Raw genomic sequence first — 26,745 nt, 5'->3', positions numbered from 1 at the left:
TTGATCCTTAATGGGTCATTTTAAACAACTGTGCTGCAGGGCAAAGAGAAGTGCCTTGTCCAGGTTATGGTGTTTGGGTTTAGGTGTGTTAATAGCAGGTAAATTCAGTAAAATCTATACCCTTTGGCTCAGTGGGATTAACAACCAATAATTAAAAAAAAATTAAAAAGCAAGCCAGTGTGCCAGAAGCAGACTGCCTGAACATTCTTTGTGTGTGGATGTGTCTGAGCACATGAGGGACAAGGGCCTGAGTCACGGCAGGAGAAGGTCTCAGGAAGCCCATGTCAACATCATTCAGCAGCACCTGTGCTTTGTTTATGCAGTTGTCATTTGGCCACAGTCACAAAACCAAGTCTTCCTTCAAGGAGCTGAGTTGCCAGTTTGTGGTTCAGTATGAAACAGCACAAACTCAGGGTCAGCGCTGCCTGTGCTTTGCCTCCCTGGTCCCCCATATCTGAATTAAACTGGGTAGGTTGGGAGGCAGTGCTGCAGGATTCTCCATTTCCTCATCCTAGCAGAGTCAGCAAGTTACCCCCAAATTCATCATCCTACCCTACAGCTGCTTTTAAACTCAAATCAAAACCCAAACAGGAGGTCAGTACTCCACTTCAAGACCCAAAAGTCAGGTTTCCATTCAAACACTTGTTTTACCCCAAATCCCATTCGAAAAGCCACACTGGGCAGATGGTGTCTGCAGAAAGGAGACATTAAAATGCCTTCACCATGAGGAGAGTTTGTGGACATTGGAGCCTCTCTACAGCACCACTGGGCCCTTTGCTGTTCAGGATGCAAATAATCATCACTGAACTGCACTGACAGATTTGGATTTTCATTTACTTGGAGAGAATGGTCAGTTCTTAATAAGGTAATTAAAGGTCCTCTTTAATAAACCAGTACAAGACATTTTATGTCTCCCGGCTAGTGCCCAATGTAACTGAAGTCCAGATAAACGCACTGACAAAGAAACATCCATTTTTATCTAATGTTTATTGACCAGCTTTTAAAAGCAGTAGGCTGCTGCAGGAATCCTCCTGAGAACTCCCTGCTGCTGTGCTGCTGGGGGCTGGCTCCACATTTTGGCTCGCTCCGCTCTGCCGGCATTCAGCGAGCGCCTTCACAGCCTCCCCTCTCTCCAGTGAGAGATCAGAGCTTCTCCAGCTTTCCACCTTCTGCTTCCATCCCTTACTGCGACAGCGGCTAAGAGCTCAGTGTGAGCCAGCCTGCCTGGAAACACACAGAAAGGCTCGGCTTATCGCCGCTGAAACACAGTGCTCTGCACTCCTCATTAGGGTGCTGTGCTAATTAATATATCAGAGGGGGCTGTCAGGAGCGCACGCCGATTAGCTGCCAGCCCAGCGGAGAGGGGCTGGGGGAAAGTGTGCTGCTGGAGCTGGTTTCTTTATTTAACTCCAGATCTTTTTGCCTCCCTACAGCAGCAGCTTTCTGCCTGCACTTCTCTAACGTTCTCTGTCACAGCCCCAGGCACCACAACAACTTTGATTTCTTAAAGACAGACACAAACTATATTTGTACTGAATTATTTTTACCCATAGATATCACAGATGTGAAGACAGTACAAGAAGTGAGAGTGTCTTAAAACCAACCCGCCACACTCAGCCCCAGCATGTCAAGATGCTTGTGAATAATCTGGAGATTTCAGGTCAACCAAAAGGCTGACAAATTATATCCATGAGGATCTCTTTCTGAATTTTTAGTGTAGCTGGATGGCAAAAGCACAGTGGCCTCTCTCCTGCTGTCATTTTTGCTGGAAAACAGTTTCTCGGTTTCTGCTATCTGCTGTCATCCTTCTTTTGACTTTGCTTTATCCCTCATGCCCTCTGCCTCATCACAACAACTGAAATCTATTTGGCCTGCCTTGTTTCACCTCTTTTCTGCATCTGTCCTGCTCCCAAGGCTGCACCTCATCCTGGCTTCCCCTTCTGTTTCCCGAACAGGCACTGTGCTGGTTTTCTCCTCCACTCTAAGCGGTGTTTCCGCTACATCACTTCCAGCTCTGTATGCTTCTCCCTCTTGCATCTGCCTCTTCCTTCCCATGGTTATCTTCTTTTTTTGGCCCTCCTTTCACTAAAACAGGCAATATTTCCACACTGGAGGAAGTGCTTAGTGCAGTCCTTGGGCATGGTTTTGAATTCCCATTGCTCACAGAGTCTCCTTCAGTTACCCAAAAGGGAGCTCAGCAGATAAGTTTTCAGCTGCCAGAGAGCAAAAGTCCTCAGGAGGATTCTCTATTTCTGTCAAGAGCTTCTCCGTTGCTACAACCACATACCCAGATCATATATCCTAATATTTTTCCATGGGAAAAGACAAGTCAGCCAGCTTGTGACTTTCAAAAAGTGATCACTGATTATCTCGCAGTTGCAACCAGGAACGCCTCAAAGAAACTTGTACTTCTGCATGCAGCCAGGGCACACGCAAAGATTTCATGTTGGCAGGATCTGCATTTGTGCTGCCAAAATGCAAATGCCCCTGCGGGCCAGCTGAGAGCACACCAGTAGCTGCAACCCTTTAAATAATCCAGATGGGTGAGTGACTGGTGTTGCCCACTTTGTATGCTGGGTTCACACCTGCAGGTCAGACCAGCAGGATGTAGCTGGAGTTTGTGTCAACAGCAGCCTACACACATTTAGCAGGGGCTGCTGGAGCACAGAAGGAAGCAGGTTTGACAATCACCCGCATGCTGTATTTCTGAAAAGTCCAACACCACATGCTGCATTTCCTTTGGGTAGTTTAAGAGCTCTGATCCTTACAGCTCCACCAAGCACTGGGAGGTGGGGAAGGGAAAGCACAGAGAACAACAAAACCATCCATCACTGCTTGTGCTGGTGCTACATCCATTTTGACCTGCAGCTCCTTTCTCCTGGCTCTGGATTTGACCATGCTCTGCAGACATGAGGGAGCACAATGCTCCAAGGCCAAAAAATCAGCACAGAGTTAAATGATCATGGCTTCCTGCTTCCAAGGAAGCTCAAGACTCCCACTTTTGTAGGTGGCTCCCCAAGATCTGTGATCTGCAGGGCCAGACCAGCCCCATCACAGGGCTCAAAGCTGGTTAGATTTGGCCCCTCCTGCTCTCACTTGTTGGCATTGCCAAGATCTGTCTCCACTTTGTGCCCAGCACGAGAGGACACAGAGTTCTGTGAGCTCAAGTGATCCCCGCGGCCAGCAGGGTGCAGGTGAGAGGCTGGAGCATGTGGCAGAGTGTGGCAAGCCACACACAAGGACTTGGCAAGCCATGAGAGCACAGTAACTTTAGCTGGAAGTTGCAACACTCCCTTCCAGTGGAAGGGTGTGTGCCATGAGCATTTACCAGAGCTCTAGATCTCCTCTCTTCTGCACTAACAGCTGCTCCAGCCTGTGCTATAAAGTGAAAGTCACCACAGAGGAAGGTGCATCTTTGCAATCACTCCCATATGCCCCAGCTTCAAACTCCCTTTAGGGAAGGTGTGATCCCAAGGATGACAAGGATAACAGACATCTCGAAACTGCCTGGGTCAGATCAGGCTTTGTTTGCCCAACTACGTACCATGAAAAGGTACCAAGAAAATCCCTTCTCGAGATTGGGTGCAAACTGCCATACACATAATCTACATTTACATATACGTATAAAAGCTTAATATATATGTAAACTATATTTGCATACAAACATATGTTAAAGCCTTTGGTAGGGATGAATGATCCCTACAGGCTGAGCTGCTTGAATTTCTCAGGGAAAGACTCAGGCTGCACTAGGGATGTTAAGCTTGAGATATTTAGATGAAAAAAAAATCTTATTTTTCAATAGTTGAAATTCTTAAGGCCTTAATCAGGTTAGAGGGATTTAGAAGTTAGATCAATATCTCAGCACACAGAATATAGAGGGTTTTTTTCTAACTGCCTACAATAATGATTTTAAAAGGAAAGAAAATCATACCATTTCAGCTGACTTCTCCTAGTCCACACAAGACACACTCTGGCAGCCGTGTGCCACCCTTCTGGTTTCCAAGAGCTCTGTGGCATTCCAAGGCATTACTGCAGAAAACAGATGTATTTTTATGGTAATCGTTTTAACACCTTTGACATTGTTTTGTAACTACCTTGGATCCCAATATGCTTCAGAAAGCTGCTGAGAGAGGTGAGGGCTGACGAGTCTAAATTTAAGGAGCAGGAAACCTGACTCACTGCTAGCACTGCCAGTGGCTCCCTGCAGGAGCGGGTAAATCATCCGGGGTGTCTGTGCAGCACCTCAGCCTCACCCAGGAGCCTTTCTCCCTTCAGCCATGTGCTTCAGGAGACATTTCCAGGGAGTGGGTGAGGATGAGAACGCTGGTGGCATCTGTGAATGTCTCCATCACCTGCTGCTGTGTGTCCTCACCCACGTTCCACACAAGGAAGTGTGATCTTTTGGTCAGCCTACGGGTGGCCAGGCTGACAAAAGATCAGCGTGACAATGTTGTGTGGGCGGGCCAAGCCTAAACTTCATGCTTTGCTTCAGGCAACCAGTTCCAAATAATAGTGAAAACTAACCCTTCAAACAAGCAAATAGCCCTTGCAACCATAATTAAAAACCTGGGGGTATTTTTAAGTTTCTGCTCCAAGTGTTCTACATTTCTGATGGCAAACTAGGAAAGGGGAGAGTATAGAGATACCTGGGTTTTGATAAAGAGTTGTATTTAATTTTCAGAGATCCAGATGTTTAGTAACATCTGAAAATATGTTGCTATTGGAAATGGAAATATTTTGATGACCATTTTTAAAAGACCATGAGAAATCTAGAGGTGCCTTTCCTCTGGTCCTGCCCTCAGGTGGGACAATCCCCAGCTGCCTGGGGCCAGGAGAGTTGTGGAGCATCACTCTGCAAGCAGCCACAAGAGCCTCTGGATCAATGTATGTCTCAGTGGCTGTGTTTGTACTTGACAAATTCTCTTCTTATGAGACCCACATGTCATGGTGACCCTTTCCCATGCTACGAGCAATCATCAGAGAGGCCTTTCTGGAGGGAGGAAACTGGTGGTGAGTGAAGGATAACATCTGCAAGGTGATGTTGCTGCTAAGGTTTCTGCACTGTGACTTCTGCCACATCCAAAGCCAGCAGAGCTCCTTGGAGACAGACTCCTCCAAAGCCATCTGCTTGAGCGGGTGATACCTCACACACCTCGGAGGGAACAAGCAGAAATCCACCACAGCTCCCCTGCCTCCCTGGCCAACAACCCAGAGCCAATAAAGGCTAAGCCCAGCCAAGGAATTAAATATCATGCTGGAAGACCAAAGCCCTCACTCCCCTGAAACAGAAGGTAAATATCTCTAGTATTTACAGTACCAAAGTTATATTGGAGAACGCTCCCACAGAGACACTGGTTCAAAGGAAAGTGTTGCTGGGGCTTTGGCTAGCACATGGATTTAGTCCCAGCTGCAAAGCCATGTCCTGAGGACAGGAGGGCCTGGGACAGCTAGGGTCACACAGCCCCCTGGCTGCCTGGCTGAAGAAGCAGCGGAGCATTACTAAGTGCTGGGGGGAAAATAAAAGAGAAGGATAAAAAGACTCAGACTCCATTTTGTCATTAATATAAAAAAAATAAAAATAACCAACATTTTGTCCTTAGTACAACACGACCAGGTTATAATTTGGGGGTGCACCCCTGCTCCATCAATCCCACCACTCTCCTGCTGCCAAATCCTTGATATACTGGAACATCCCTGAGGCACAGGGCCTTGCCACCTCAGAACAGGGATTTCCTTGGGAAAATCAGCTTTGCTCCAGAAACAGGGTGATGGCTGGTTTGGATTCACACTTCCTTGCTGTCAGGAAGCCAGGTCTGTCCCACAGCTTGGCTGAACATTGGACCTGGAAGCAGGAATGATCTGAGGCTGAAATGATGCTGCTGGTAACAGAGGAAAGCAACAATTTTTGTTGCTCAGTAGCTACATCTCCAGTCCTCTGCTACCCTGTTTTGCTGTTGCTCCAGGCCCTGTGATGGTTTAAACCCCTGTGGGCTACCATGAAGCTGCAGGCACTGCAGATCTGAGCATCAGATCCGTATTTCCCAGGGTGCTCCTGACTCAGTCTCCGGATGCAGCACCAGGCAGACAGAAGCTGCCTTGCCCAGCCCTGCAAGCTGCCTTCCCTAGGAACCTTCTCCCAAACTATGCAATTCCTGAATCTCTTCAAATAATCAAACTTCAGGAGGAAAGTGAGAAAGAAATGCCTTGTGGGGCTCACTTTGTTTCTGGGGAAATCAAAGGCAGCAAGGCACCAACAAGACAAATCCCCTTCACATTTGCATGGAATTCTGCTCCACACTCAGAGCCCTTCCCACAGCACAGCTCATCCCTGGTGATTCCCAGGAGCAGCTGAGGTTGTGCAGCCTGCCCCCTTGCTCCCCTTCACAGAGAAAGCATCCTGCCCTCCCCAACACCTCAGCAGTTTCTTTCACCCCCTTACAATGTAGCTGAATGTTTTCAGTTGCCTGTTTCACTGCAGTCCTCCAAAATCCTCTGCTTGCAGATCTCGACAGCTCCATCCTCCTCTAGGGCAGGGGTTGCCTGCTGTTGCCAGCACTGCATCTGCACTTTCTGGATTTTGGCCTTGGAAGAAGCACAGGACAGTCTGAACCCAGGGGAGTTCTTCCACCAAAAACTGGGAGCAACAGCCTCAGACTCTTTTTGTATCCCCGGTTCCCCTTGCTGGAGCAGTGAACAATCCCTTCTCCATCCTCTTTTGCCCTGGAATGCTGGCTGCAGGAGTAGGGCTGCAGGGGTGGTGGTGAAGTAGCCCAGCAGGGGAGGTCCTCAGGGCAGTCACCAGAACGGCATTCCCACCAGTGCAGGCAGAGAAGAAAAGGGAAAGTACCTCTTTTCCTTCTGAGATTAAAAAAAGCCTTCCTAGATTTAGAGCTTCTTTACCCATTTCACTCCTTGGACCCACTCCAGAGCTTTCAGCCTCTCTTTAAGAGCTGGAGTCCAGCTCAACCCATCTCCAATATCCCTCATTTTTGATGGCTTCTAATCATGTCCCAGCAGCCAGTTCATCCTACATTGGATGGAAAGCATGGATCCCTTGACATACACACACCCCCAACCCCAGGCTCTGCCTTCCCCTTCTGCTACTCAGCACATCTGATCAGCAAAGGAGCCCTTTGGGCTTTCCCGTTTGGTATGAAAGCATTTGATTTGTGCCTCATTTTGCTGCAGAACTGAGCGTAGGTGATTTCTCATTGCCAACCACCCCCTCAGCCTTCCTGAGGGGATATTCCTGTCCCCTGAGCCTGCTCTGTGCAGCAAACCCTCAGACACCAGTGGCAGCCTGAGCATTTGACATTAATAACATGATTTCCTGGGGATTGGAGAGGGAAGATAACCCAGACCACCATATGAATAAACACAGCTCTGAAATGATGAATCAGAAAAACAGGCACTCATTAAATATGTCAGGTCTCACTGTAACAGCCTCCTTTAAATCAAAAAAGCAGCTCTTAGAGATTATACCTAGCCTTCCTCTCCACCCATAGAGAGCCAAGGAGCCTACAAGTACTGACCAGGGCTGGATTCAGAGAAACTGAAGATTTAGTCTTAAAAGCTGCCCCTTTTATGGTCTTCAGTTGTATTTTTGCCTACAGTATTTTGGCCCAGAGCTGTCTGACCTCCAAGACTTGCAGCAGTATCTGAACCTAACCTCCCTTCACCAGACTGAACACGTGCCTTGGGCAGATGGAGATGCTGAGGGGACAGAAGCTGCAGCAAAAGCAGAAATGTTGCACTGCTTGAAAATCATTTAGCTTCCAATAACTCACCAAAAGCAGCCAGACTGCCAGTGAAACCATTCATCTCCCTTGCTCTTCCAGAAGTATAGCAGCGAATAGCTGCATTTGATGTTTTTTAGTTGCTCCCAGCCTGAAAGCTCACTTTCTGAATTCCAGCCCAGAGAGAACTTCCACTGTTGAGCAACAAACCCTGAATTGGACAGTGAGACATGTGACTGCAATAGAAACAATGGCACTGCTTCGACTCAGAGGGGACAGGACCAGAGCTCATTAATACCTTCAAGGTGACAGTACATGAGAAGGCTGGAAATTATTCATAATTTTAACAGAGTTGGAGACAGAGCATTCACTTACAGGTAGTAATGAAGGAAAATACCTGCACTTGGGGAAAGTTCTTGGCAGGAAAGCTGTAGAGAGCTCAGCAATGAGAGAAACTCACTGGAGAGAAAGACACTCTGCCTGGCTCAGGCACAATCCACATTCCTGCGCCTGTTTGCCCTTGCTCAGCTGATATAAAGGATGTCCATGGGCAATGAGGTCAGATCCCTCATGGCCACACCAGAGCTCAGACTTATAACCCAGCAAAGCTAAAGTACAAAAGAAGAGAAGGCCACGAGGTGCCCAAGTGTTTTCACAAATACCATTAACTTTGTTCAGCTTCTGACTAAAGGTATCAATACATGTGACCAGTAAAAGTTTGTTTTTTCTCCTCCATATAGAGCAGCAAAATGCATCTCCAGCCATTTCCAGCACATGAAGAAACTGGAGGGGCTGGAGACTGAATGGCTGCTGCTAATTTATTACAGTCAAATGAACAGCATCCCAATCTGTCACTGCCTTTGCAGGCTGATGGAAGAATAGGAAAATAAAGGGGCTGATGAGGGCTGTCAGGCATTTCCTTGGTAAGCTCTGCGCTGCCCCACTGCTGCTGTTGGACATTCTGACCCATGCAAACCTTCCTCAGCACACAAACATGCAACCCACACGTGTTGTGAAGTGCTGGCACCTCCCTGCCTCTGGGGAAACATTAGAAGAGATCACATTTCCTTTTCGTGACTTAAAAGGTTCCTTGTATTTCTTTACAGCTTCTGCAGTTTGCAGCTGCAACAACAACAGTCTTCGGCAGCAGCACAGCAGCCTCCGGGCCCAGTCCAAATCTATGATTTCCTTCAGAATTTTCCATGGCAATGCTTCCTGCTGTCAGTTTGTGTCTGCATCCCCATCATGATACACTGGGCAGGACAGAACAGCTGGGGCAATATTTCCAGCCGCCCTTGGCTTCCCAAGGAGCTCTGGGATTGCTTATTTCAGTGATGCTTCAATGTTTCTCTCCTGTTTGAGAGTCTCAGTACATGATGCTCTACTTTGGGTAATTAATTTTTAAAGAAGCTGTGTATATTAATGCAAATTCTATTAGCGATGCCTCTTGGCAGCCCGGGTATTAAATACAATGCCAGTAGCATGACAACACTTGACAGTCTCCACAGTGGTAAATTACATATATTATTTTATGCCACTTTTAATGCTTTTAAGACACATCCTTAAAATAAACTGGAATTGTTAGTATGCTTGTACTAAAGCACAAAAATATTCCTTCTTAATTTAGCCAAGCGTATGTTCCTATTAGAGCTGGAGATGCCAGATAAAGGCTGGCACACACCATGTGTGGTGTGAAGTGGTGGAGCTGTGTTGCCTTCAGAGGGATTGCAGGGGCTCATATCAACGAAGGCTCTGACTTGCTATTCCTTTAGAGCCATAACTTGATATTCCACACTGGATGATTATCGTCAAGGGACAATCACAGCATTTGACAGCAAGCCCAACTACTCTGCAAACTGTTCTGGTGATAGAAATTCATAAATCTTTGCTCATGTGCTGGCCACTAGAGAGGGACAGAGGAAGACGCTTCGGAAGTGCAAATCCCTGCTTGGAAGAGTTTATAATGCAGAGTACAGTGGCAGCACTGTCAACGTTGGATTCAGCCTTTACATGAGGAAGGAGAAAAATCTGCTGACGGGTTATATTCCACAGCAAATAAATTGTGCTGACTGCTCACAACTGAGTAGGACTTGGACACAGGAAGGGCACTGTGCAGGATCTAAGCAAAGCTGGAGCTTGCACAGCACGAGGTATTACAGAGAGAAAGCTAAACAGGGCCAGCACATAACTGCCTGACCCAGGTGTCCAACAGTTCCCTGCTCTACAAGTCCATAAAGCAAGGTAAAGCTAATCAAAAGGTCTCAGCCCCACGTGGGTGTTAAATGCAATGCCACAAAACAGGACAGATGGGTTTCTAGTTCTTTCCCTTTTTTTTTTTTTTACAGCAGCATACGAGGCATGGAAGCAGTTAAGCTCTCAGAAGCTGGGATGCAGCAGAAGCCAGGCTGTACAAGTAACCTGAACTCAACATTATAACAAAACCTGGGGCTGGCCAGTTGCACTCTGGTCTTGGTCACAGCTTCATTTCACTGTGCAGGAGGGGCAACGTGGCAGGAGCTGATGTTCTGCTCCAGCAAACACTGTTTTCCATCTCTTACCCTTGACTCCATAACCTCAGCATCCGTCAAATGAAAGGGACACATCCACTGATAAGGTCAGGCTGCTCTCTGCCCCCAAGGTATTTACTGCTGCTCAGCTGAGTTCACCTGGGTATCTGCACAGAAGGGAAAAGGTGCTGGCTGACGAAACCCAGTCAAAAGGCACCAAGTGCCCTCATGGAAATGATTTGTGACTGGATAGCATTTTGCCTGTGTCAAGAGCTGGCAAGGCAAACTAGGTCAGTTCAGTTTCATGGCTGAGTCCTGCTACAGACGGGACCTTGTGAAGATGTTGCTGCCTGCAGACATCTTGGGCTCTGCACATGGTAGCTTTGCTTCCCTCTGCAGTGCGTCAGCTGGGACAAGTCACGTCTGCAAACACCACGATGCACCAGCCAGTGCACGCACACTGTGCCACCACCGGGGTAGCTGGTCTTGCAGCAGGGAGACTGCTGGGAATGGCCACTTCTGTCCATCCTCCCCTGCACATTCTCCAGCCCCTTCCTCACTGAGAAAGTCAAACAAAACACAGGCTTTGATATGTAATTAGGCAGCAACAACAATGCCCTTCTTCACTGATGACTCCCAGAAGATAAGCACCAAGAGGCCTAGTCAGTCTCTGGTAGAAAACATCCTTGAAGAGCCCCAATATTTCCTGAAGTCTGCCAGTGCCCCTTCTTGTAGGAGCCATGAAAGAAGCACTGGGCATCTCTTGGGGTAAACCTAACACAGCACCACCAGTGCTCCAGTGATGCTGGGAGAGGCTCATGGCCTCAGGCAGCTGCCTGTGCTCCCCCGCTTAAGGAAGGGTCTTTTCAGACTCTGATTTCCATCAACTAAAGGCTCAAAGCAGCTTGGGGGTAGTGGTCGCTAAGGAAAGGGTGGGGAAGGTGTAAGGGAGCAATCCATCGCTTAGGGCTTGGGAGTGGCTCTCCCAATTTAAGCCTCAGGTCCCAATTCTGTAAATGCAGATATTTTGTTCAAGGTCAAAAGCCTTGTTCAATCCCAAAAAGCTGTCCTCGTGTCCTTCCTCACCCATGCCTTCATTCCTCCAGAAAACAGACAGAAGGGAGCAGGGGGAAAAAAGCATTGGCACAGCTCTGCCCTGGACTACCATATACTCCTCTGAATCGCCTCTTGTCCTCTGAATAACCAATTTCTGCTCTCTCCATTCTCTCACATGCAGAGGGAAACATCCACACTTTTCTCAGCCACATTACCCGACATTTGAAAACCCATCCCCCTGGCACTTCCCTCACCCTGCTGGCACAGACCACATTTCTCTTCCCCACTCACTAAGATTTGGTTGGTGGTGAGGAGAGACTTTGGCAAAACATCCTATTCCAAAGCACACAGCATGTATGAGAGATCAGTGGCAATCATCCCATCCCCAACGTCAGATCTAAAGAGAGATTTAATCCTGTGATATTTGAAGACTTCACAAGAACAAGTTCCCTTTTTTTAATTAGACTTTGGGATTTCCTGTAACAGAAATAACAATCTTCAAATTATCCTTTCCTGTTGGAAGGAAAGCATTGCTGTACAAAACACACAGCAATGCCTCAAAGCACTTACCTCCTAGGAACAAAAGAAAAAGTGCAGGAAGCAGAACTTGCACATTGCAAGGATCAAATGTAGGTCAGCCCTGGCCTGCTTTGAATGTTTCTTTCCTCTGCACTGAACAAAGAGGTTAATTCCACCCCGGGCCAGACCACTCTGGGAGGGAGAGTGGCTCTCCTCCACCTCTTGGCTCCTCCCTAGGCTTCAGTTCAAGCCGGCCTCAAGAACCAGCAGTCAGCAGCATAACACAAGTGTTTATAAGATCTGAGGGAGTCTTGCTGGCTTTTTAATAGGATGCAGGGTAGGTTTATCCTTGATAATAGTAGTGCCATTCTCACATATGAACTGGAGCTAACTGGGACATCAGACCTCTGGTTACAGCTCACACATTATACTGCAGGTATCAATTCCCCCAGCAAAGTCAGCTCTAACTTCAGTGCACTGAACTGCAGACTTTGCCCCATTCCTGCAATGAAACAAGCTTTTGACACTGCAGCAAGAGACCCCAGGGACTCACCAGGCAACTTCTGCACCTCCATACAGAGAGAGGGATAAGGCTTTAGCAGCTGCAGTCAGGAACACTTGCCAACAGCCCATCCACAAAGCCCAAGAAGCAGAGGAAAAGCTTCCACTGGTATTGAAGTCAGCCAGTGTCAACTCTGATTTACTAAAAAGCAGGTAAGCCTTAAAGCCTCAAATGGCTTATGGGGAGAGTAGTCAAGAGGTCTGATCCAATCCTCCACTCTCTGAAACCATCTCGTACAAAGAGCACAGCAAGCCACAGCTCCAATGGTGCAGGAGCAATTTGCTCTCTAACAAAAGGAAGGGAAACAAAAAGACTCCTGTAAAATACTAAAGGGAGAGGGAAAGAACATAAGACTTCAACAAACTCAGCTTAAAATCCAAAGAGAGTTACAGGAAACTCTCTAGAAATGAAAGCAAAGGAAAAAGCAGCTTTCCTGGATGCCAGATGTGACTTCAGGGCAGGGAGACTTGTGGTTTTCCAAGAAGGAAAGGATTTTGTCTTGGCAGGACAGATCTGAGGACAAAGCAATCCCACTTATTGTGAAATCTCACCCTGCCATTGGTTCCACCCTGCAGGTGTCCAACACCCTCTCTGCAGTTAACCTTGGTGCCAGTCACTCCAGGGGGATGAGTCTGTTCCTGCCAGACCTCAGGTGTGAGAGTCCCCACATACCCTGTTCATCACCAGAGATGATACAAGTGGCAGAGGGAGAAGGCAACTTCCTCTTCAGATCAAAACTTGTGTTAAAACACATTTCCTCTTGTGATCAAATTTGGAACACGACCTGCATAAAACCGAGTTCCATTCGGGTATCGCCAACTCTGAATCACCAGGCTGTGCTTCAAGGTGCCATCCCTGACCTTTCACGCACGTCAGAATGTTGTGTTGGTACCTGTCTTCCACAGCCACCAGCCATCCTGCAAGGCCTTTCCCTGCTCCTCCTGCACTCTCCATGGCACACACCCCAAATGTGAACATGGACAACAGTGGCTCAGTGCTGCAGCACAACCCCTCACTCCCAAACTGCTGATGGACAGAGAAGGAAAACCCACTGTAACCTGATCTTTCCAGGTGACAACTTTCCTCATTCTGGCAGTGCACTCTCTGCTCAAACCTCACTGAGCCTTCCTGAGTGTCTGTCAGCAGACAAGGAAATGTTTCTTGAAGTGCAGCTTACAGATTGCTGCACAAAAATAGTTTATTTGCTTACGGTGCCAGGGATGCAGCATTAGGGATGCTCTCAAGTCACTCCAAGCATAGTATGACTACAATACAAGCTACTGGAGCAGAAAGCCTGGAAGGGGGAAGGGAGGCCAAGAAAAAGAAAAATATTTTTTCAGGCTGTCTTGAACGCTATAAGCTTTGCTTTATTTTTTTCTTTTCCTAATGTGACACAGAAAGCTACTGGGAGCCCAGAGAAACAAACGGTTCCTACACGGCCCTCTTTATTAATGAAGTATTGATAAAGGCAAAATTAAAACCGCATTTGTAAAGCCCAAATAATAAATGCTGCTTTGCATTTATAGCACAAACCTCAAGCTCAAAGATCTTTTTTCATGGCTGTCTTAGTCACTTGCAAAATGGCTTTTGAGGAAGGTTCTAGATACTATGCGAAACCCCAGATCATCACGAATTAGGGCTGCCTACATGGTAAAATTATGCTCATCAACTGAGTCAGCACTGGAACAAGTTTAGCAATAACAACACTTGATAGACAATAACAAGACAAATTTAAGGTACTGCAAAAAGTTTATTACAGTGTAGCTGTTCTGTGAAATGGCTGTCACTAGACAAATTACTACAGTATGTAGCTAATAGCTAATTTTCAAAAATGTTTTGCAGCAACTTTGAACATTCAAATGAATAGTGGGTGTTGTGAAAGTGAAAGCATTTTAAGCCAAATTTTGCTCTTAAATGTGCTGTTATTGCAGCTCCTAATGAGATTTCATCTTATAGCCAAGAATGAGAGCAGTAACATGCAATTATTTGTTTGGGGTTTTATTTTAAACTGAAATAATGTTGATTCAGAGCTTGGTGAAGGAGTCTAGTTATATAAAAGGTTCTAGAATTTTTAATTTATTTTTTTACACCTGTATCTTTGCAGCAGCCAGGCTTTCATAAAATAAAGCTGTTGTTAAATCGAGCAGTACCTCTTTCCCTAAGTGACCCCCTGCATCACTCCCTCCCACACTTGCCATTCAGCTCCTTTCTCCAAAGCTGCACCATACCTTGGTAGTGTTTTAATCCAAGTTTAGCCATATCCTATGTGGCCACTGACAATCAGTTCCCCAGACTTCTCCTGGCAGAGCTAAATATGTTTGCGCTATAGGAAAAAACAACACCATATGGCAGTTGTTTGATCTCTAAGCAGAAGCTGGTTTTTTGAAAACTGATGAGCTCCACCTGTCTAGAAAGTTTCATTTCCCTCCCAGACACTGCAAAAAGCTTACTTGCACACTGCACATATCCCCAGCACTGAGGATAAGGAAACCTTAGAGATCTCTTCTAGGCTGTCTAGATCAGGACTAACTCCTGACAATCTGCAGTGTCACTATTGTCTTCAGAGATGATCAGGGATTGGATTTCCCCTACCAGGGACATTGCCAGTCTTCCATACTCTGACACTGGCAGCTGATGGGACTTTCCTGTCCATTTCCTGGGGTGTTGACCCCAGCTGCAGCCCCCACATTTGCACATAACCTCAGGTACAGATATCCAGTTACATAAGCCTGACACACCACATTATCAGCCTGCCTTGAAGAGCCTCTGACATTATCTTGGACTAATTCCGCAGGCCAGTAATTCTTGTTCAGTGTATCTGTGACATTTATATCTACTCTCAAATCACTTCAGGACATAAAAGGGTTCAGACTTTCAGGGGACACAAAGTGTTCATTCTGACCTGCAACTGATGCCAGTAAGAGAGCAACCAATATCTAGTTTGGCACATTCCATACATTGTGCCATGATGTGGCCTGGATGCATTCATAGGGGAAAAAACCCACAAAAACCCCACCCCAAAACCCTAGGAAAGGGGCATGAAGAGGGGGAGAATAAGCATGATCTCCCTGTGCAAGATGCTGGCTCTGCTTTCTTTCTTCATGCTGTGAAACTATTTGCTAAAGGAAATAATTTCACTCCACTTCCTTCATGAAATTACTCTTTAAGTGCTGATTCTCCATCTGGTGCACAGCTCCAGATTTCAAAAGATATTTAGGGATCTAGCTCCCAATTTCACAGAGATGTCTGACATGTTTTAAAATTCAAATTTCTGTCTTTAGGTGCAACAATACACAAATGTAACCCTTAATTTTTAAGCTGGGGGAAATGAATTGTAAGGGAAGAGTGAATTAAGAAAACCACACTTGATCTTGAAGCTAGATGCAAACTTTGATGTGAAAGGAAGGTTATGGACTACATCTGTGTCTCACACACAGCAAAACCAGCCATGTGCCACACCAAAGAGTTTACTGGTTTGTAATAGTCTCTCAAGTGTGAAAATAAAAGTTAAGCTTTCTTCACATCACACACACTTCAGTAAAGAGCTTACTTTAAACCCACTTGCCACTAACATCTGGCTCCTGGGGAGCTTGGCAGGGACCCCTACATGAGGTGCCTGCTTCCACACCATCTAACCAATGCCTCCTTCACGGAGTGGAGATGGAGAAGAGCCTCGGTAAGGAATTTTCCTCCTGTAGGGAACTGCTCGTCCAAGCTCCAGAGACCCAGCTATCACATCGTGGGGGTCAGGCACAGCACCATGAGGGCAGGGCAGAAAGGGCTAAGCAGACTAAGGCAGCACTCTGATCCTCAACACGGCTCCCACACTTCCACCAACCACCACCACCTCCACTTCAGTCCCCTGACATCTCTGCAAGCCTCAGATGAGAAAGATGCCCTCACAATAAATAGTTCCCTTGATAAGCCTGAGCTGCTGGCTGCTTGCACATTTTTTCCTTGTTGGTAACTTGAAAACTTTGCACCTTTGCTATTAATTTTCCTGGATTGTTAATTCTTACATTGGCTTTTTTTTATCCATACACTCACTCCATACTGAAATACACATTTGCTTTTTTTATAGAATCCTTCTGATTTTCTCATTCAAAGAAAGTTATTTTAAAGACGCTCTAAAAAGGAAACTTCTTGAGTCATCCACGCCTAAAGTGTTTTCACTATGATGAGTCTATCCACCAAGGACTCCAAGGGACACCAAACCCAAAATGTACAGCTATCCTAAAACCCTTTTGAGTTATAAGCAATAATTAAAGACCAACCTGAATTTTTTCAGTCTAGGAAAAAATGCTGTATAACTTATTTGAAATGTGAGCCAGTCTCCCAATAGATGAAGGTTTCAAACAGCTTTCTTGGCTTTTAGATAAGCACTAAGCTAGGACATCATGGCAAAGATAATGTGTTTAACACAAGACATGTAACAAATCAATTTAAGCCAGTCATATATTCTACTTTTCTGTCAGCATGGCATCTTCCAGAAAATTGTAGTCTTGCTGGAAAATCTTGCTTAGTGTTTCATTTCTCATTGCAGTGCCAACAAATAGCCAGGCAGGTGATACATGAGGGCTACAAATTCTCCACTGTGAAGTCAGGGGCATCACACCAACTCAAAGCAATGGTAAGTCAAGCCCATCTTTCACACTGTTTAAAAATTAAGGCTCAGCACACTGCCAAGTCTCCTTCTTAGACACGCTGATGTCTGAGAAGTTTGCTTCAAGAAACAATTAGCTGTCCCATTCATCCTGTGAGCTGTTCATTCAGGAACCAAATGACTGCCCTCCTTTGTATTAGCCAAGATTCCTGCTCTCACATCTCAGGATAGCACTCTGTAGCAGCCTGAAGAACCACTTAAAGATGATGTATTCATTATTCATTTCCAGAGTTCATTAAATAATCTTTCATATTTGTTTTCTTTGTATTTTTGCCACAACAGAGTGCAAATAAGCTGACTGCTGGGTCTCAGAGGAGAAGATCAAGGATGCTGATTACCTCAACATACAGCCTGTGTTCTGCTGGAGTTTACAGAAGAGCTTTGCTGCTCCTGGAAGCCCCAAAGCATACCCCGGGTAAGCAGCAGTCACTGCCTGCAGTCCACATCACCTGGGCACATCACCAGTTTGGGAAGGGCTCTGACCGCCCTCACCAGGGCTTTGGCAAGAGTGGATCATAAACCATAAACCAGCACTTTCCCTTGGAAACAGGCACTCAGGGAGGAAAACAAGAAGCAGGCAAACACTATCCTTAGGGAAGGCAGGGAACCAATACTCCACTCAGGGGAAACCATCCCCAGAGAGCAAAGACTACAACTTCCATCACAAGGACCAGGCAGATGTCTTCCTGAAAGCAGCAGAGAACTGACTGATGAAGAAATCCTGGTGAGGAAGAACCACTGCTACTGGAAATAATCAGAGTTTTAGGTTAAACGATTAGCCCTATCTTGATGGATTTTTCAATCAGAAAGAGATCCCTGCTCTTCTCACGCCCATTTCTGTCACAAGATGGATGAATTTTGCAAGCCAGGAAAGGCGAGGAGAAATCCATCCCACCTACTGGCATTTGATGCAGGACCAGGCAGTTTCCAACCGAGCTGGAGCCTGCTGGCCACTGCACGAACTGCTTTCATACTGCTGTCCTCAGAAGCCTGTACGTAGTCCCTGCATCTGCTCCCTGGGGCTCCGGGGGAGGAATAAGCAGCGTCGGTGGCCTCAGGGACTCCCACAGTTGTTTTGCAGAAGCTCAGACTTTTATTTAACTACTGCATCCCCAGATGATAGACTGAGGTTATGGCAAACAGTAGAGATTCACAGTTGCCAGAAGGGCAGTGCTGCAGGAAAAGCAGCCTTGGCTTTGACAGAGCAGAAGGGGAAGGAGAGGGCTGAGACTGCAGTGAACTGTGCTGCACTGCTGGCCTCAAAACACTCTCACATGTCAGTGCCGTGGTGGCCCTCAGCGTCTCACAGGATTAGCTCCTTCCCGAGAAAGTACTGCACTTTGGAGAGAATCAGAAAATCCCTAAGGACAGGTAGCATCTCCCCATACCCGATGTCTAAAGCAAGCTCCTCCTCCCCCTCCAGCTGCACATAATTTCCCCCCAGCTGCACATAATTTCCCCCCAGCACTAGGAAAACAAAATTAATCAAGTGCCCACTGCTGAACACAGCACCAGATCAAAGAAGAGTGCAAAGGAGCACTGGAACCTGTGCCAAGGCAGGGCTGCAGCAGATGCTGCCACATGGCAGGGATGTGTTGATCCTGGTGCTGTGTGGGCTTCCCAGCCGTAGCAGCATCAGCTCTGCTGATATTGATCTTGTTTTTCCATGGGACTCTGGTTCATACAGCTTTAAATATTTTTTTGTCCTTCTTAACATGGTTGCTCAGAATGAGGCAGGTGAAAGGAGACACAGAGGTCCTGGATGTATCTGCTCAGATGAGCTGTGTTAGCAGGGTACATTGCTCCTCTCATAAGCTGCCTCCCACCTCATTTCCTTCCCCCACACAACAGCCCCTGTTTTTTAGGCACTAATGAAGGCAGCAAAATGGTTATAGGACTCTGGGGATCCTTTATCAGGAATTCTGTACCTATTTTAAAGGCCCATTTCATTTACGTACGTAAGGATTTCTCTCCTAAGGATACTCCTCAGGAACCAATCCAGTTGAGAGAAGGGATGCAATGCAGGTAAAAAGTAAGGTGCTGTCTTTTTCTGAATTACTACAAAGAGATAATCAATATTTACCTGCACACTTTCTCACCACACTACAGGACAGCTGCTCCAACACATGGGCAGACATGAGTAAGGGTGCAAAAAAAGGAAAAATACTGCTAAATCCACTGCCATCCCCTTAACAGGGCAAATACAACTATTAAAAAGGCAAAAGGGAAACTCTCTTATAAGTGCAGTTGTAGACAAGTGTGTTCACCTGCCACACGCACCATTGACCTGGACCCAGGTGAGCAATAAGGGCATTGCTGAACTTCACCCTCAAACCATCAGTTGGAGCAGCATAAGGTTGCTTTTGATAAGACATCTTGTGGACACTTAAGGAATTTACTGTGACAGTAGCCTTTGGCACTCTGCTTCCTGTAGGAGAGTCAGATCCTCAGAATTTGGGTAACTTCAGGGGACAGCAGTTACATCCACATACATACACCAGCACTTTGAGAGCCTCTACCAAACTAGACCCAGGAATAGACACAGCTATCTTGAAGATTTGAGGCTCCAGGCTGGTTGGAAAGCTCAGCCTCACTGGCCCACCATGCCTGGGGATTTGGTTGCCTCAGGCCCAGACAAAGCTGCAGATTTATCAGTCTTGTCCTCTGAAAGAGATGTCAAACATTGATACTGTCACTCTGCTGGTTCTCAGGACTGGTTTTGGTCTGGCCTAGGGGCTAAGATCTGGTTCAGCAAGAGGAGACTGGAGTTCAGCTAACCTGTGTGTAAACACGGGGCCCTGGTACCCTACACAGCACAGGGGCTTTCAACATCTCTTCTGACACAAGTGAGGAGCCAATCCACCAAGTCTCTTCCCTCAGAGACACAATATAACCCACCTTCAGTGCCATCTATGCAGCTCCTCTAAAGCCAGCAGACAAACTATCCCAGCATTTTCATTCCTCTTTTCAGTAGGACGCCAATATTCTATACATTCTATGCAGTCATAATGTGGGGGTGCTCTGTAAAGGGAACAGTTGTTGAAAGGAGTTGGTAACAGGAGTGGGATCATTCACCCACGACAACACTTTCAGCTGTCCAAGATCACTGGTGTCCATTCAGTGATTGATGAAATTATCTGAAGGTTATTGAAAGGCATTCACACCACACAAAGATTTGTTACCAGCCTTGGCTGGCTCTGGGAGAGGCCTAGTGCTTAAAGGGAACTCTCCTCACTTCATGGATTGAGAAGGACTAGGATAAGACACGTTGGCAGTGAACAGTGACACAGAAACCAACCCCACATCCCTTCCTCAGGAAGGTGATCATTCCTTTCCTAGGCATCTTTTTGTCAGTCTGTCTATATCCCTCCCATCATCAATACTCTGTGCTTTGGAACATCATCTGAAGGATTAAAGGGCTTCTTTTGCTCTAAGAGGGAACAAAGCAATGGGCTTGTTCAGACCACACTGCTTCCAAGGACTCTGCAGCTGGAAAAATCCATGTGGTCTGCTCTGCTGGACCCCAGGGAACACAGACACCTCTCTTGGGTACCCCAAGAGCACTGCAGAGAAAAACACGAACAAATAGAAAGCTGCCAAAAATAGAGGTCACATAAATAGGTGCTGTCATGATGGATTTTCCCCAGAAAGTAGACTTAAGAGTGATTCTGTCTCAATACCAGTTAGCAACTGCCAATAATAATATCAGTCCCCTTCATACTGGGTTGAAACCTGCAATTAAGAATTCATTCAGGGTCAGGCCTCTAATTGGTTTCTCCCGTGTTGTGTATGCCGGGAACCGAAGAGGACTCCAGAAAAATGATGCTGGAGGAAGAGTCATTTGGGCTCTCTCCTGTTGGGGCAGGAAGTGCAAGGGAAGAAAAGGAGGAAAAATACATGCTCCATCAGAAGAAGAGATCTTAGGGGTTTTACACCTCATATTGACTGGCTTGGCTTTTTGAAATTTGGCTTAATAAAGATAGGCTTTCTGAAGCAGCCAGTTGCTGCCTGCCTTCTCCCCCACACCTATACAAAAGCAATACAGAGTGGGCTAAGTTACTGCAGCATATTCCCTTGCTTTGTTTTATTTTTAACTCTGTGTCTTCCTTCAGTTCTCGGAACAACTCCTGCACAGCCCTGTCATTTCAGACTCGTTTCCCCCAGTGGATTTCAGGTTCTTGCGGTATTTCAAGTTTCCATAGATGAAATGTCAGCACAGATTATTTTTCTTGATCTCAGTACCCCTTTCATTATTTATTTTCACTAGGCTTCTGAAAAGTACTTGTTTCTCTGAAAAAAAAATGAGGACAGCAGGGCCTTCTTGTACACACAGTCCTATTTCTTCTGACCTGAGTTTTGGTGCTGGTTAGGCCATGCTGCTACAGCACAAGTTACACTAAAGCCAATCCCTTCCCTTAACACAAGTCAACAAATCAGTCTTGGCCTACATGCTCCAAGAATGGCAAATATAACACACTTGGACTTCTTCCATCAAATAAATCATGCCTTGGAAGTGAAGAGGAGATAATGGGGCAAGTTACAATTTCTAGCTCACTTCCACCTGGGATTTTTATCCCATTATCTACTGTTTATATCATTTCTCATTTGAGCACCCTTGTGTTTTATGAAGAAGTCAGCATGTCCCCTGAGGCAGGCTTCAAGATATTTTCAGTATAATATTCCTAGTTGGTTTTGACTCATGGAAGAGCAAAATGCACCACCTGAAAACAACAAACCTGCCACCAAGCAACCTCTGCTCTCGTAACCATCACTGCTGTGTCTCACACGTTTCCCTGGGGCACTGTAGGAAATGTGCTACAGTCCCTATCAAACACCAGGCTTCAAAGCCTGGATGAAAATGACATGGAAAGACAACAGCAGTACCCACAAGTCCCAGGCTATGCAATGTTTTGCCTTTTAACCATACTGTGTTCCACGGGAGAGGAACAGCTGTAATAACTCACCACAAATACATCCTTTGAATCTCTCCAGCCTCCTGCTGAGGCAAGATGAGACCATTGCTGTACAAATTCTCCTTTTCATGGAGGAAATTGCAACCTCTGCCCAAGCAGGACAGTCCCTGTCACTGTGCTCTCTGATATGGCAGCTCAGAGAATTCCTCTTCTCACAGATTTCTCTGTCTCAAAAGTTCATTAAACTGGTGGAAGATGAAGACTAAATCCCAGGTTGCCATCAAAAAAGTAGCGAGTCCAGATGGTAAAAAGTCCCCTCGTGAGTTATTGCCTTCCTCTAGAGAACAAAGCAGTGATTTTTACCTATTTTTTAATATACCACTGTACAGCCAAGCTAAGATACTTGTTCTGACCAATCTCTGCCTCCACCTTCGAGGGGTAACACCCAGGTACTCCCCCTTTCCCCAAATTCCTTCCCTCCATGAATGCACCATTGCTGTTTTTTCTTTAGATCTGAGGATTCCACAATATCAAGATACTTTTTTTTTTTTTTTGCTTGACTTCTAATGAGGGCTAAGCAGACAAAACCAAGCATGTTCCTGCTTCACCTGCTCTCTCCCAGACCCCAGTATTTTTCTGTACAAAAACCACTGGACATGAACATCCAGCTCCCTACCCAGAAAGATACTGTCACATCCCCATCCAAAATTTTCACATTTCACCTTTTATGATACACTTCTGTTCTCCACCTTTTTTACATTTCCTAATATCTTGGGATATGTCAAGAGCTCTCATCTTTTGCTGTACAAAATAGAAATTGAACTGAGATCCTAAGTCAAACTTTTTAAAAATTAAAGACAAAATAATTGCTGTGTCCACTGAATCATAACCAGCAGTCCTGGGAGAACAGAAATGGAAACTTTGCAGTACACAAGTGGATTCCCCAAACCAGACCTCTGAGTTTCACTTGTACACAGTGATCGGATATTTCATCTTCCAGTCAAGATGTGCAGAACGATGAAAACAAAGGCTTTAAATCTCAAGAGAGAAATCTAATCACCATTTCTCAGATCACAAAAGGTAATCCACATATAGGGAGATTTACCTGCAAAGCTTATTGCAGCAGAACTGGAATCTCATTGCCTCATTCCTCCCATTGCCCTGCAGTTTCCACAGAGAATGAAGGCAGTTCGGACCTGTTTCACTGTCCCAGGAAGGGAGCCATCAGAAAGAGTTTGTACTTTATTGGTCTCAGTAAGCACTGAGAATTCAGGGGTTCATTTACATTGTTTGACTACTCAGCACCCAAACAGGTTCATGTGAAAACTGCCAGACCTAGCAATGAAAAATACTATACAATTAGGAAAAAAATGTTAGATAAGTGAATAACAGTTTGTCCTGCCAAACCAGGTTCTTGGAAATTGTTTTGCAAACTGTGAATCAAGCTCATGCCTTTATTAGCATGGGCTTTTCCTACAAAAAAAATCTTGCCTAGTTTGGCTGTTGTCTTCCCTTCCTTTCCCTCATCTATGTTAACCTATTGATACTTCACTTACACAGACTTATCTACACAGAGCCCAACCCCAGTGATCCATGTAAGCAGCCTTTTGGAGCACCTAAGTTGATAGAAAAATTGATCATGACTCTTGGCACAGGCCTCCCAGTCTGCACACTGGCTCAGAGTTGCCACAGCAAAGTACTGTCACTCCACAGGTTTGCGTTCTGAAGCCCATGGGTTAAATCTGATGTTTTAAGTTCAAGGGCCATTAGGAGATTCCTCAATGTTTCTGTCCACTGCCCAAAATCCATGGTGTTTATTGTGTGACCTGAGCTATTGCCCACCACAAAACTGCTTCTAATTGCTATTTTAAGCCCTATTCTGATGTGCTGCTGCATCTTTACCCGAGGGACTGCCCACATCCTGGCTGGTGTCTGCAAGGCCATTTAGCAAAGCAGTGGCTGCACTGTCCTACCACGTGTGCCCAACACAGGACATCTATCCATACCACACTGGTGGCAGCCCTGCCCCAGATACCAAGGAGGATCTGAAATGAGGAGACATGCACTGCTTTATCTTCCCATCATCTCCCCAGTTAGGCAGTTACAAGACTGTCTCAAGCAACAAAAGAAAAAAATCAAGATCAATAATTTCTTCCTCAGAGAGAATCTGAATTATGATCTGAAGCACATCAGTTTAAATTTAAATACCTCCCAGGTCTCTTGGATTAATCATAACCATTACCTTGCACAGTCTTGGAGTTGTCAACTTATGGGGAAAATTTACTGAAAGCAGAAAAGCAGAGACCAGAACTGGCTACTTTCTACTGCCTTTTGCCAGTCTTGCCTATTTTAGACCACAAACTCATGGGGGCATGAGTAGCTTCATCATTACGTATATTATATAGCACAGGAGAAGATGGGATTTGTCTTGCTTTAGGCACTGCTGCCATGTTCATTTCTAATTGACAGTGTTACATTCAAATTATGATGCACCCACCACTGCCAAAAGCCCCTCCTGGAGAAGGCTATATACCAGGAAAGAAAAATATAGGATTTCTACAGAATGTTTAAAAAAAAGGAATTTATAAAACTCAGTAGCTGAACTGTAATGCAAAAATTCAGATTATGGCCTGCAACTTCTCCTGCATTGAAAGAGAGGGAGAACTGTTTCACATGCCACTTCTCGTTACTCTTCAGATGCCTGCCCACAAGCACTGCAAAACTACAATTTAGCTCTACAGAATGGGTTTTAAAAAAACCCACAAAAACAAAGAGAAAACAAGAGACTTCTAGCAGAAGTTCTTCCCTGCAGTCTGATTTTCAGTGCAGGCAGGTGGAGCTGAGGGCTCCAGCCAGCACGCAGCATTCTGCTGGCTGGGGATGCAGTAGTCTGCACAGTGATTGCTCAGTGTGCAGAGAGGGATGCTGGCAGATTGGTTCTGAAAGATCTTTAATACAACCAAAAGGATAGACTTCATTTACCCAGAAAAGATAGAAAAGGCCTTTTGCAATAATATCAATAAAATCTCATTCAATCCTTACCCTCCAAATCCCCACTGCAAATTTAAGTCTGATTTATCATCAGCTGGCTGAGACAAGCAATTAAAATAGAACATTAGAGGGGACTTAGGTGAATTCGGTACCGTGTGTGGATATGTGGCAATAAATCTGTTCCCTGGCAGTGTGTGGGAGAATTCCTCCCTACTGTGGATTCATACCCAGTATCAGGCAAGGCCTCACTTGCTTATTGCCAAATAAGCAGTGGGACTGCTGCATAGGATGGCAGCATCCCAAGCTCTGTATGCGGGAAGAAAACAGTGCTAGGGCTGACTCTTCGTACAGGTAAGTTCCATTTCCACAAGGAAATGTCATGCCAGATATTAACACATGCAGGCTGCTCCTCCCTTCAGCCTCTGCTAATTACTATCTGTTTATGGAGGAAGATAAAAACAACAAATTGTACAGAGCCTTGACCCTCCCCCCAGAAAAACCAATCAATGTCACCAAGCAGATCAAGTGAAAGAGAAAAGTTCCAGTACCTTTAGCACACCCAGAAGTTTCTCCAGCTTTCAATGTGAATAAGGCTGTGTTATGAATGGTCATCTATGTAATAGAGTAGTAAGAGCTGGAAGTTTTGGATGGCCCCTGGGCCAACACAAGAGGGCACAGCAATGCTGCCCTATCCATGCAGGGCCACATTCTGGCTCTTATCAGAAGCACATGTGTGGGGAGCAGGGAAAAAATGGAAAATTCCTGGGAGGAGCCTCCAAAGCTTAGGAGGCAGCATATGATCCAACTCCCCCGACACCAGCAGGGCAGCTCCTACTCTGCCAAGCTCTGTACTGTGACAATCTCTGGTCCCTTTTCTACCAGCTGTGGCTGGAGGTGTAAGTGCTGGAAGCACAGCTTTCACGTAGCTGAGAGCTAGAAAGCAAATATGTGCTCCAAAGGGATTATTTTTAATTTCCCTGAGTACCATGTATTTGGGGCTGGACTCCCAATGAATTCAAATAGCTGAGATTACCAACAAGCCCGGTGCTGCTAAAAATCACCCAAATGAAGGACTCCTACCTTGAAAGGACCTTGGCTCCAGCACAAAGCTATTTCTGCCTTAGCATGATCGATTCTGCCAACCTGCTGGGCTTTTTGTGCAGGAGAACTGGGATCAGCTGAAGGTTCCTTCTACAGACAGGCTCCAGTGCTGACACAGAGAGCATCACCCAGTGAGGCATCAGGGCCACGTGCCAGGTGACTCACAGGAGCAAGGGGACACTCAGAAACCAAATCAAATCACAGAAGCACAGAGTATTCTGAGTTGGGAGGGACCCACAAAGATCAAAGCCCAACTCCTGGCTCCCCACAGGACATGCCCAAGAATTCCACCTTGTGCCTGAGGGTGTTGTCCAAATGCTCCTTGAACTCTGGCAGCCTCGGTGCTGTGACCACTTCCCTGGGGAGTCTGTTCAGTGCCCCACCACCCTCTGGGTGAAGAGACTTGACAGTGAAGAGCTTAACTAGCCTCTGTGGGTCTTCCCTGCAGACCTTTCCAGCTCCATGAAAACTCACTGCCTTCCAAGGATCCTGCCCACTGGGAACAGGAACAGCTCTGCTCCCCGCTGTTCTGCCAGCCAGAAGATCTGCGTCACACTGGGGCGAGGCTGGGGAGGCAGGAGGAGCATCCTGACTATTGAGGAATATGTTCAGAGCAGGTAGCTCAGGGTGGAGCTGCAGATTGAGCTGAGGAGGGCAGGAGCCTGAGGGCAAGAGGCCCTGAACTGGTGCTGACCCC

General features: G+C 46.1%; 1 long non-coding RNA gene across 2 annotated transcripts; it reads right to left on the bottom strand.

The window, feature by feature from the left end:
• Positions 1-968: 968 nt before the first annotated feature.
• LOC125322866 lies at positions 969-25,576 on the bottom strand. Of its 2 annotated transcripts, none has more exons than XR_007202248.1 (3): positions 25,496-25,576; positions 3,932-4,029; positions 969-1,224 (listed from the first exon to the last, which is right to left on the bottom strand). It is a non-coding gene; the product is annotated as an uncharacterized LOC125322866 (long non-coding RNA). The 2 variants fall into 2 exon arrangements; XR_007202247.1 differs by lacking the exon at positions 25,496-25,576 and adding an exon at positions 7,788-7,874.
• Positions 25,577-26,745: the final 1,169 nt, after the last annotated feature.

Source organism: Corvus hawaiiensis, chromosome 3, assembly GCF_020740725.1.
Source record: "Corvus hawaiiensis isolate bCorHaw1 chromosome 3, bCorHaw1.pri.cur, whole genome shotgun sequence".
Taxonomy (NCBI): domain Eukaryota; kingdom Metazoa; phylum Chordata; class Aves; order Passeriformes; family Corvidae; genus Corvus; species Corvus hawaiiensis.
The sequence above is the reverse complement of the archived record's forward strand: the minus strand, read 5'-3'. Positions and strand labels throughout refer to the sequence as shown.